The sequence below is a fragment of the Urocitellus parryii genome, chromosome 6 (assembly GCF_045843805.1).
Source record: "Urocitellus parryii isolate mUroPar1 chromosome 6, mUroPar1.hap1, whole genome shotgun sequence".
In the NCBI taxonomy this organism is placed as follows: domain Eukaryota; kingdom Metazoa; phylum Chordata; class Mammalia; order Rodentia; family Sciuridae; genus Urocitellus; species Urocitellus parryii.
The window spans coordinates 129,406,114-129,418,064 of NC_135536.1; the positions used below are offsets into that span (position 1 = coordinate 129,406,114).

The 11,951-nt window shown below is 41.7% G+C and overlaps 1 non-coding gene across 1 annotated transcript; it reads left to right on the plus strand.

Annotated features, from left to right (window-relative positions):
- Positions 1-1,260: 1,260 nt before the first annotated feature.
- LOC113182374 (U6 spliceosomal RNA) lies at positions 1,261-1,364 on the plus strand. The gene has a single exon (XR_003300720.1). It is a non-coding gene; the product is annotated as a U6 spliceosomal RNA (small nuclear RNA).
- Positions 1,365-11,951: the final 10,587 nt, after the last annotated feature.

Genomic DNA, 11,951 nt, shown 5'->3' on the forward strand with positions numbered 1-11,951 from the left:
TATTGCAAGTTTGAGGCCAGCCTAGGCAACTTAGTGAGACCTTGTCTCAAAATAAAAAGTAAAAAGAGCTGCAGATGGAGCTCAGTGGTAAAGCATCCTGGGTTCATTCCCTAGCACTGGAAAAAAATAAAGGACTAAAATATTAACCCTCACTATAGACTTGCTGTGCAGATTAAGTAAGGTTACATGTGTTAAACATTCTGCATCCTCTCCAGCTCTACTTCAATACCAATTCTCGTTACTACATGGGTCTTCATGCTGATCTCTGCTTATTTTGCATGTAACCTTCTAATTCTAAAGGTAAGTAAGGGGAAGCTTGGAGAGGGGGCGTGACTTGCCCAGCATTGCACATGAACTAGCACTTTCTCTATCACGGCACTTTCGTTCTGCATTGTCTGTTGTGCCCTACAATAGGCTCCCGGAGGACAGAGAAATTCATTCTGGGTTTGTGTTAGAGGATCATCATCATCACCACCAGCAGGACTTCACTATGTGCCAGGCCCTTTTCCAAGCACTTTTGGCATGTCTTAACCAACTTAATTCTCACATACAACCTGTGAAATAAGTTCTATCATTTTCTGAATTTTACTGAATAGGAAACAGACTGAGAGAGGTTAATTACCCAGTGTTGCACAACTTGCAAGGAAGGAGCCAGGAAGTCTAAAACCAGGCCCAGAGGACTTAACCATCAAGTGGTGCTGCCTCTCTGGCAGCAATCCTTCATGATTTTTGTTGGATTGAATTTAGTCAGTAAGATTGGGAATTGAGCAATGTTATAATGTATTATAGGGAGTGACCTTGGACATGCATTCAAATTCTATGTTGACACCTGCTTTAAAGGTGTCATCTGAGACACACACAGGAAGAACCATGCCTCAGGCTGTGACTGAAGGGGAGGAAGTGAAAGAGGCACTGGAGGGAGGTGTAAGGAAATTCTCATCTCAGGTCCACTCTGGGACAGCCGAGAGCAGAAGTGGCTGCTGTGGAGGATTAGGAGCCGGCACCCCTCATCCATGCCATGAATACATGGTGGGACTACAGTCATTTGTGACAACATGGATAAACCTAGAGGGCATTATGTTAAGTGAAATAAACCAGGCACAGAAAGACAAATAGGGCATGATCTCACCTATTTGTGGAATCTGAAAAAGTTGAATTTTTTAGAAGCAGAGAGTAGATAGGTGGGTACCAGAAGCTGGTAATGGTAGTGGGGAGATGTTTGACAGGTAAAAACTTTCAATTAAAAGATGAACAAGTTCTGTGCTTGCTTCAGCAGCACTTATTAAGTTGGAAGGATTCAGAGAAGATTAGCTTAGCTCTTGTGCAAAGACAACATGCATGCTTGTGAAGTTTCCATAGTTTTGAAAGACATTTATGATTTGGAAGGTTCATGGTGAAAGGGAAACCAAGATTCCCTTAGTTGTTCAACAGTTATTTGTAAACCATCATTTTATGCTTCATGGTAGGTGCATGATAGATATCATCCTTTTGTAATCACATCTAATAAACTCTTTATAGCCATTTCCTAAAGGCAAAAGCAGGTTAGTGCAATGTAGAATTTTTCATTTTGTTAAAAACACACTCAAAGATACATGAAATTCACAGCTCAGCAGACTAACTTATCATAAACTCCAAATAATCTTGTTACTGATTTTGCTACCATTCACCTCAGATTCTACCAAAGAAACATAAGTATTGGTGAGTCTTTGTGACTGAGTTGAAAAACATTAATGAGAAATTTTGGAAAATAATGCTGACAATATTTAATCTATCATGCAATTCCTCCAATTATGATGAAAAGACTTGAACTCCCTGAAATTAAAAAAAAAAATACAGTGAAAAATTGATCAAGTTTTGGGGACCTAATGTAAAACCTGGGCAATGATGAATGTGTTAATTAATTTGATTGGAATAATCATTACATGATGCATATGTCTATGAAATCATCACATCATACACATAGAATTTATGCAACTATTGTCAATTAAATCTTTGAAATTTTTAAAAAGAATACACAGACTGCCTTGGCTCACTGGTTTCTGAGTTTCTCAGTTCCTCTTCCAACCTGATAGATGGAACCTGGGGTTAGTCTCACATACCAACTCTGACAATGAGAATAGGTTCTCTGGAGCTCTGTGCTAACCAGTATTTGGAAAACATCCAGTTTCAGTGTAGAATGAATTTGAGGTGCCCCACATGTGTCCAGGAGCAGACCAGGGGCTATGTTTTAGCTTGCCTAGCTCCAGTTCTTCCCTTTCTGATAGATCCAGATTCCTGCAGCTTCTCCGGGCCTCCCAGCCTACCTGGCATTAGGGCTGTGGGCTCTGTCTAGGGAGCTGAGTGACACAGGCTGACCCACCCAGAGCTCCACCCCAGATTCTTGGCACTGTACGTACCATGTTCTAGCTCACTACATGCAGACACATGAGCACCCTGACTCCCTCCCATCCAGAGGGACAGAGGCGGTGCCTCCTGTGGCCATCTCCACTGCCCAGCAATTCTCTTTCTTCCTTGTCCCTGCATCGTCTCTGCATTGTGTTGTTGTTGGATGATGGGAACAAGGTTGAACATCTGCCAAACATCTGCTCATGTCTCCTGAATGTGCTCCCAACCAGACGGGCAGGAAGCAGCTCCACCCTTGAACTGAGCTGCCAGGGCCTGGGGCTGCCACTCCAGGACATTGCCTGGTTTGCTTGTGGGGAAGGAGGGGGAAACCCTGAGCTGAGATCTGGTCTCTTACTTTAGAGGTGGGAGAGGCCTCTGGGTTCTGCATCCTTCCCTTTCTTTCCCAGAAGGGGCAGTGCTGTGGGTTAGGGGCATTCAACAGAAGAGAGAGACCTGCCAGAGATGACTGGAGAGGTAACAGGAGAAGTTCAAAGTCCCTGAGAGACAAAGAGGGGAGGAAGAGGCCATTACTCCTGGAATGGGTGTGGGAAGGAGACAAGGATGAGGGCGAACAGCTTATTTGGGAGGTAATAGGAAACAGGGAAGAAAGCAACCTCAGGAACAGGTGTCTGATCAAGTAGGTAACATGGGGGGGGTGAGGCTGGGACTTCATTCCACTGGGGGAACTGAGTTGTAGGATTTTGAGACAGGGTCTTACTAAATTGCCCAGGCTGACCTCCTGAATTGCAGTTGAGATTACAGGTGTGAGTCACAGCATTGGTTGGACAGCCCTGTTTGAAAGTGGCAAATAAAGGTTAACGATGGAGAGTAGTTGGGGGCATAGTCCTATTGGATATTTCTCTTTCTCTTCCTTCTCCCATCCTTTACTCTCTCTTCTCCTATTATTGTTCCTTACCCACCTCTTTCCCTCTCTCTTCTGTCATCTTCTCCCGTCTCCCTCTCTCATTTCTTTTACTCTCCCCCTCTCTTTCCTTTCCTCCTCTCTGTGTTCCTTATATAGCCCAAACATCCCTTGCTTAAGAGATGAATTCATAAGGCGATTTTAGCCAGGTGTAGTTGTGCACACCTATAAACCCAGCAACTTGGGAGGCTGAGGTGAGAAAATTTCAAGTCTGAGGCCAGCCTGGGCAACTTTGTGAGATCCTGCCTCAAAGTAAAAATATAGAAAGAAATAGAAAGTGCTTGGAGATGCAGTTCAGTTGTAAAGCACCCCTATATTCAATCCGTAGTACCAAAAAAAAAAAAAAAAAGGACAACTACTTCTTTCACCTTATCTTCCTACCTCTTGAGGAGGAATCCTTCAGTCACATTCTTTGGGGTCCATTCCTCCCTATCCCTTGGATGGACACTGAGCTATTTCCTTTGGCCACTTGATGTTCCTAAACACTTCAACACCTACTAGTGTAGTTATTAAAATGCTCTCTTTCCACATAATGATTATCTTTTGAACTTGAGGTACATTTGCGCCTCCTTCCATCTGGCTTGCTCTTGGCTGGAGACCCCTGCTGGTCTGCTCCTCAGTTTTGCCCATTGCAATTTCTGACCCTCTTGGAGTTGGAGTTTGAGAGAAGAGAGTAGGACATCAGGAAAGTTCTTTCCTGGCGGCACTTGCAGGAGACCCTGTTCTGTGTTCTGTGATCTCTGGTCTTGGCAGATGGCCAAGGTCAGCCTCTATGACTTTCTTGATATACCCAGGGGAGTTCACTGGAATATCACCTGCTCCAAGCATCTTACCTGGGGTTTGTGTTTCTTGTCCAATCTGTTGCTTATTTCAGCCTCTGGGTGTCCCCTGCACCTTTGTATTCTTTCTGCTGAGGTCTTTCTACTCTTCCCAGCTAAGTGTGACCCTAAATGAGCCTACATTTTTTTTTCTTTAATGTGTCCACAGAAACTAGCCATGAATTCTTTGAGCCCTCCCAAATTCTGGGAGTGTATACCTATCCCAATACAGCCGCTTCTTCTTCTTCTTCTTTTTTTTTTTTTTTGCCATCAAAACAGCAGCTCAATATTTCTTTCTCTCCTTAGCCTTTCCAGGTGGGGTCAGCACCTGGATGTCTTCCTCCCTTCTGAGCATGCTAATCAACATCACCAAATGGTCTCTTTGAAGCTCCTTTCATTGAGTTTGGGGTGGAGGGAGAAACATTCTATACTTCTTTCTTGGGGGGTGGAGTGAGGACACGCAAGCCATCAATCTTCTCTCAAATACCTCCTGTTGTGTTTGAGTCTTGTAAACCTCTCTAATAGCAACAGGAGGAGTGATTGGTTACTTTATTTACAAATGTTTCCAAGAGAGAGCCATAACACATAGTTCCCCAAACTTATGCCATTACAGAATTCCTTTTGCTTTATTATAGTACCTGGAACATGAGACTCTCAGAGGACTGCTGTATTCCTCTGTCCCTCCAGTTCTTGCCCATCCAGAAGATTGATCCACCAAGACTCAGCCTGATTTCCCTGTCCTCTGGGAGGCATCTTTTGGCCTCATCAAGTAGAGTTAGGTACTTCCTTCTCAGTGTTCCTTGGTTGACCCATCCACACCTTGGTCCTCAATGGTGCTGAGGTGGCCCTGCTGCCACTTTGTCCCTGTAATTGGCCTCTTCTAGTCAGCGCCCAACAAACCCTCAGTTACCTTTGTCTTTGGCAGATTGGAACTTCTCAATTATGTACACAGCACGCAGGAATGGAAGTAGCTCATGCGTGCTCCCCTCAGGGACGTGGGCTCCATCTCCCTCTCTCCTGCGCACCTCGAGTTTGCTTTGTGGGTTTCCCTCCAGGCTGTGCAGTCTGTGTTCTCCCTATCACATGTGGGTTCAGCTTGAATTAGGCAAAAGTGTTTCCTGAACTTCATTAAACACCAGGATCCATGTGTTGCAGCCCTCTTTTCCTTTCCTCACCTCTTTTACCTCCTGTTCATTACCCTTTGGGATCACAAGTGTGAACTTCCATCTCCCTATCTCCTCTGTCATAGCCTCCCATTTAGGGAGGCATCTTAGACTGAGATTTCCCTAGTAGGCCAAAGGCATTTTCTTTATATTATGGAATAAATTATGAAATTCATCATCTAGGCCTCTATTTTGATAAGCTTGGTATGAAAATCAATTGGAAAATCCCTTTCTGGCAATAAATCTAGTTTATAGGAAACTTGTGGCTGGAGATTAAAAAAAAATGCTATGAATGTATGAATAGCCAGATGACTTGCTTTACCTTCCTACTTAAGTGGTCTCTATCTGCCAGCTTCTCCCACCCCCCAGAGGGTGTCCAGGCAAAGAATGAAAACCAAAACACAAAGGAGAAAAGCACATTAATATATTGAACAATAATATACCAACAAACAATAATACACCTATGCTAAGATAAACAAATAGGAGGAGGGAGAACATCCCAGGGAGATGCTTTTGGAATTAGGAAGACTTCACAGAGTGAAAGCCATTCCAATAGTGAGAAGAGCCTACCTTGCAACTGTGAAGGTCTATTCAGGAAATGTAGATTTCAAAGGTGAGTCCAATGAAATGTTTAAGGACCATATATTTTCCTAACCCCAAGCAACTGAATTACCTGTTGACTTCAGTATTTTTAGTTCTATTCTGATTAAAAAGTAATAAATGTTCACTGTGGGAAATGGAGGAAAATGAGATAAACATTGATAATTTTCAGTGTATCTCTTTAACATGTACTGTATATGCCACCATCAGAAGCTATTACTAGAGACCTAGGCCAGGTCTCAATAAATCAGGTCTGACTACTGCCCCCATCTCCACTCCAACCCCCAAAATGAAAAAAAGTACTGGTGAAAAGCAGAAAAAAATCTTCAATTAGTATAGCTACACCAGGAAGACAAGGTGACTCACATCCATCTTGTCTTCAGGGGTACTGATGTGAACTTCCATATTATATAGACAAGAGGACCAGAAATGTTCACCATTGCTCAGTCTTTGTCAAAATGTGCTCTGGTTGATTATTGTCTCAGGTTTCATCAAGTGGGAACTTGCCTGTGATAAGGAGGGTCTGCTGGGGTGGGAGGTATAACAAGAAGTTTATCCGAACTGTTGGTTCTGGAATCCAAGGTGACTCAGAGCACAGGAGACATATGCAAGATGGAGGCAGAGACGCCAAGTTTTTTTTTTTTTTTTGCTTTGAGTTACCCACTGGACTTTTGCTTTTCCAGCCTCTGAATCCTTTTTACATTGCCACACTTAAGACTTTATATGTACAAGCAAGTGGCTTGTGTTAAAACCCTGAATGTTGAGATTAATTTGTTTCTGCTATGGTTTGAATATGATTTGTTTTCTCTGAAACTCATGTTGAAATTTGATTCTCAATGTAAAGGTGTTGACAAGTGATGGGAACTTTGAATGTTTTCCCTCATATATGGGAGAAAGAGCAAGAGAGCGCGTGCAGGAATAAGACAAATGACCTCACAAAAATAGAAGACTAATAGAGTAAAGGAAGGGGACCAAGAGGGGAGGAGGGAGTGAAGGACATGGGGAAGTATTGGGGAATCAAATCTACCAAATTATGCTATGTAGTATTCATCAACATACTACAATGAATCATTTATGTGTATTATTTATATATATCAAACAGCAACAGCTAGAGAAGGAAATTGGAAAACTAAAGCAAGCAGATCAGGAAGAAAGGGAAGGTACTGGTACAAAGGGAAGGTACTGATACTGGAAGGTATGTTTGTTTGTACAGTGTGTTTGTTTGTACAAATATGGCATAATGAATTCCACTATTATGTGTAATTATAATGCACTAATAAAAAATTAAAATAAAAAAGAGATGTGATGGAAATTTTAAGAACTGTCTGGCTCATTAATGGTACTCTCACAGGACTGGGCTAATTCTTGCAGGAATGAGTGAGTTCTTGCTTCCAAGGGACTCTCATTACCATGAGAGTGTGTTGTTGTAGAACAAGCCTGTCTGTTTTATTTTGTCTCTTTCATGTGTGCCCAATTGCCCTTCTGCTTTCCTCCATGAGTCAAAGCAGCATGCGTTGGACTTTCACCTCATGTGTTTGGACTTTCCAGCCTCCAGAACCATTAGTCAAAACAAAACTCTATTCTCTAAAAATTAGTAAGTCTTAGGTATTCAGTCTTAGCAACATAAAATGGACTTGGACATTGACCATAATATAACCTGGCTTTTTCTGACTAATTTAGAAATTGGAAGTAGAAGTGGGATGCTGCTGAAACCAATAACTAAAATATGTGGCACTGACATTTTGGTTAGGCAACAGCAATAAGGAAACTGGATCAGAGACTAAAAAACCAGAAGCCCCTGTTACAAAGTGGTAAAATATTTATAAGAATAGCCTGGGATAACTTGGAAGGCATATTGCTTCCTAATGAACTTGAAGCTACGGTGGAGAGTTTAGAAATGAAGTGTTGGCACTACACGCTGGTTGCTATTGACCATATTTAACAAAATGTGAGAAGGAAGAAGCAAGTACAAAAATTTTACTAGTTTCCAAATAATTGACTAGTTTCAAGAGTAATAAAAAGGAATGGAGAACAGCCAGAAACTAAGGTTGAAAACTATTTGCCTCTAGATGACGAACGGTAAAATATGCGATTATGAAAGGCTTTGAGAGGTCAAAGGCAAATATCAGATTGAGAATTTGCTACCCAGGTGCAATCTGGGAAAAAATGAAATTAAAGGTGTGGCTTTCACACCTGTCATTAAAATTTCCCTCTGGCTATGATATCTTAGAGAAAAATTAGATTAAGCTTTCACACCCAGTACTCCAGGTTGTTTCAAGGTAGCCCCCATTGCAATTGTGTGAAAGAAGCTTGAGGAAACAGGCGAGGAAGCAAAGCATATCTGGGAATCAAGTCTCCAAGGAACAGTGGGTGTGGCTCCTGGATGAGGAACTGACTACTAATTTCTGAGAGGTACACTGCCAACAAAACAAAACAAGAGGTCAGTGGTAGAGTGCTTGCTTGGCATATGTGTGAGGCCCTGGATTCAATCCTCAGAGTAGAAGAAACAAAAAACAAAAGGAAGCAAACAAAAATCCTTTCCTAAAAAAAAAAAAAAAAAAAGCAAGACACCATTTCCCCCAGCCACCACCACATGATTTTGGCTGTAGAAAGCATCTATAGGTAACAAGCAGTCTGACAAAGCTATGAAGGTCTCAAGGAGGACACATTTTCCAAAGCCCATTTCAGATGTGGCCAAGGAGGCAATGGAAGAGGAAGGACCTTCTAGAATGTATCTATGGAGCATAATTCCAGGGGCTCAGGAGGTGAGGCAGGAAGATCATGAGTTCAAGGCCAGCCTCAGCAAAACTGAGATGCTAAGCAACTCAGTGAGACCCTGTCTCTAAATAAAACACAAATAGGGCTGGGGATGTGGCTCAGTGGTCGAGTGCCCCTGAGTTCAATCACAGTCACTGCCCCCTGCAAAACAAAAAAAGATAAGGGGTTGCCCTCTGGAGAGCAGAATGAAGGGTTATCAGAGACTAACACTCTGGAATCAGAGGCCTTTACAAAGGTGTCCAGTAAGATCTGAGTTTCTATGGGTCTGTGAAGGCTGGTTCTTCCATTTAGCTCCTCAATGACTTCTGCCCTATCCCTGCTCCACCACTGAATCCTAGGTATATAGAAGGCAGATAACTTGACCTTTAGGTCAGTGGTTGGCAAACTGCTCCCCATGGCTAAATACCACCTGTTGCCTGTTTTTGTAAGTGAAGTTTGATTGTGTGTTATCTGTGACTTCGTTTAGTGCTTCAAGTGGTTAGCTAGATTATCATAATTATCTTCTGGCCCATTAAGAAAATGTTTGCTGATCCCTGTTCTAGAATAATAGTCCTCTGGACCAAGAAGAGCTACATCTGACCTGAAGCAGAGATGGCTACTCATCTATTGGAGATCTGGTTTTCTGATTTAGATGCCCTTTGACTTGATAGGACTTTGGATTTTGCAGGGTGATTTTTTTTTTTAATTTTTTGTAGGGGGAGGAGAGAGAAAAGGAATAGTTGGTGATCAGATTGTGGCTGACACATTGAATGCTCACTCAATATCCATGTGCCCATTCTAATTGCTTTGCAGTTAGATACAGTCAAAAGATTGAGTCCTAGGCGACAGGTCATGAGTGAAAGTGACATGTGTCACTTTTGGCCTGAGCATTGAAAGCCCTTGTATATTTCTCCATGCTGTCTTATCCCCTGCCATGGAACTCTGAATCATCATGTTGAGAAGGTGAAGACACAAGGTGGAGACAGCCTGATCTCTGAGTCACCTCTTGGAAGGACTAATAGAATTACACCTATGCCATAATTTCAATATAATTAAATTTATACTTTCATAAAATTTATATTCAGTAGTATAATTTTATATTTATATTACTAATAGTTTCCCATACTACATAAAATAGTCTTTGAGGACATGATTTTTTAAATAACTTCATAATATTCCATTGGATTGTTTCATTGCGAATGCTCCATGCTTGGGAAGGAATGGTAAGAAAGGTAAACTCATTCAATGCTTGGAAGAGAACAGCTTTGTGCAATTTTTCTGAAATGCAATTTAATAATGCATTTCTCCCCAGTTTTGAAAATTTACTCATTGAAAATTTACCCTTAGGAGGGGCTGGAGTTGTAGCTCAGTGGTAGAGCACTTGCCTAGCATGTGTGAGGCTCTGGCTTTAATCCTCAGCACCACATAAAAATAAATACATAAAATAAAGGTATTTTGTTCATCTACAATTAAAAAAAAAGGAAAAAAAATTACCCTTAGGAAATTATGAGTAAAATTTATCGATGAGGATTTTGTGTTAGCTTTATTTATAATGTCAAAATTGGAAATATTCTAAATGTTCACAGTAACAAATCAGTTACATAAATTACAACGTGTTTCCAGGCATCGCCTGTTTGTTGATGTGGCTTGTTTAGCATGGAGTGTCTGGAACTTGAGACACAGAATGTGGATCTGATCTAACAGTTGGCAGATTGGATGCCTCTGCCTTTCACACTGTATCTATTCATTCCCTGCTGACTGCCTCGGATTATGGATGGGGCTGGCCAAGGTTTTTCTTCTCTTAATTTCCTTGGCAGCTCACGACTTCTGGCTGCAAAGACTCTTCAGATGGTCTCTTGGACATCAAACAACTACAGCCCAACATTTGGTTACATAAAGTGCAAATGAATCATGAACACGTGGATTATATTTCCGTTCAAATACACAGGGATTTCAAATTATGGGAAATGGACTCTAGGTTGTACAAATTAGAACTGTGTTGGAGAAACCAGTGCAATCACGGAACAGATCCTTGGTTTTGTTATGTCCATCTGCTCTTCCCCAAAATATTTCTCCTTAGCACCCTAGAAATGGAAGCTATTTAAATCAAGGGGATGGTGAGAGCTAGTTTTTTCTCCAAGAGTGTTGGGAGGCCAGATGAATTTGCCAAAGGTTCTTGAGATTTATTTGTTTTGTCCCAAAGCCAGTGGAGACTAAACAACATGCAAAATGGTTCCTCCCTTCTCCTTGGCTTCTGTATTGGAACTTCCTTAATTTCCATCCCTCTTTAGTATCATCTTTGTCTTGATATTGCATGTCTCTTCCATTGATCATCCCCCCAATATTGGGGTTTTCTAAATCCCATTGTTCCTACTGTACTTCTTGGGTTATTTTAAATCTGAACCCTTGACTTTCTACTTTCTATATGCAGATGATGCTCAAATTTCTAACCCTATCTGGATCTTTCTCCTGATCTCCAATTCCTGCATTCATATGCCCACTAGGAATCTCCACTCTCTATAGCCCACAGATGCTCAAAACTCCCTATGTCCAGACTGAACTCATTGTGATTCCTCCTCCTTCCAGCTGTTCTCCCTGCATTTACTATTTTAGTAACTGAAAGTGTCAATCATTCAGCCACCCATGCCATTGTTTAACAAGTTTTAAAAAATTTTGAGTTCTCACTATATGTCAGAGCCTGAGTTAGGTAAGGAAACATAAAGATGAATAAGATCTAGGCTTTGCTCAGAATGTACTCACAACCTAGGGAAGAGGATGGACATATAAATGAATAGGAAGAACGCAGCATCAGCAATATGCAGAGGATGTGATAGCATGGGAAGGAGGTTTGACTCACATTGGCACTGGGATCTTTGAAGGAGGGTTCAGAAGGGTGATCCCTGAGCTGAGAATCAAAAGGCAAGATAAAGAAGCAGGAGGGAACATATGCAAAAGCAGGGAGATGAGAAAGGTGGGAACTATCAATTCAATGTCAGTATGAATTTGATGTGGCTGCAGAAGCAGATAGGGGACAGTTGATGAAAAGCTTATATTCCTTGTTCAAAAGGCTTGTAAAACCTTTTGCACAAATAACTGTGCCCAAACCAGTAGAGATACAGAGAGTTTATGTCGCCTCTCAGAGGAATGATAAGTAGAAAATGAAAAGGTCAGATTGCTATGGCTGTGGGAGAGGGTGAAGTTGAGGAGTGTGAGACTGGTGAATGGGTACAGAAGTTAGGGAATATGAGGGTCACCTTGGCTGTAGAGCATGAGAATCTCAAGAAGGAAGAGGCAGGGCAACAGGGA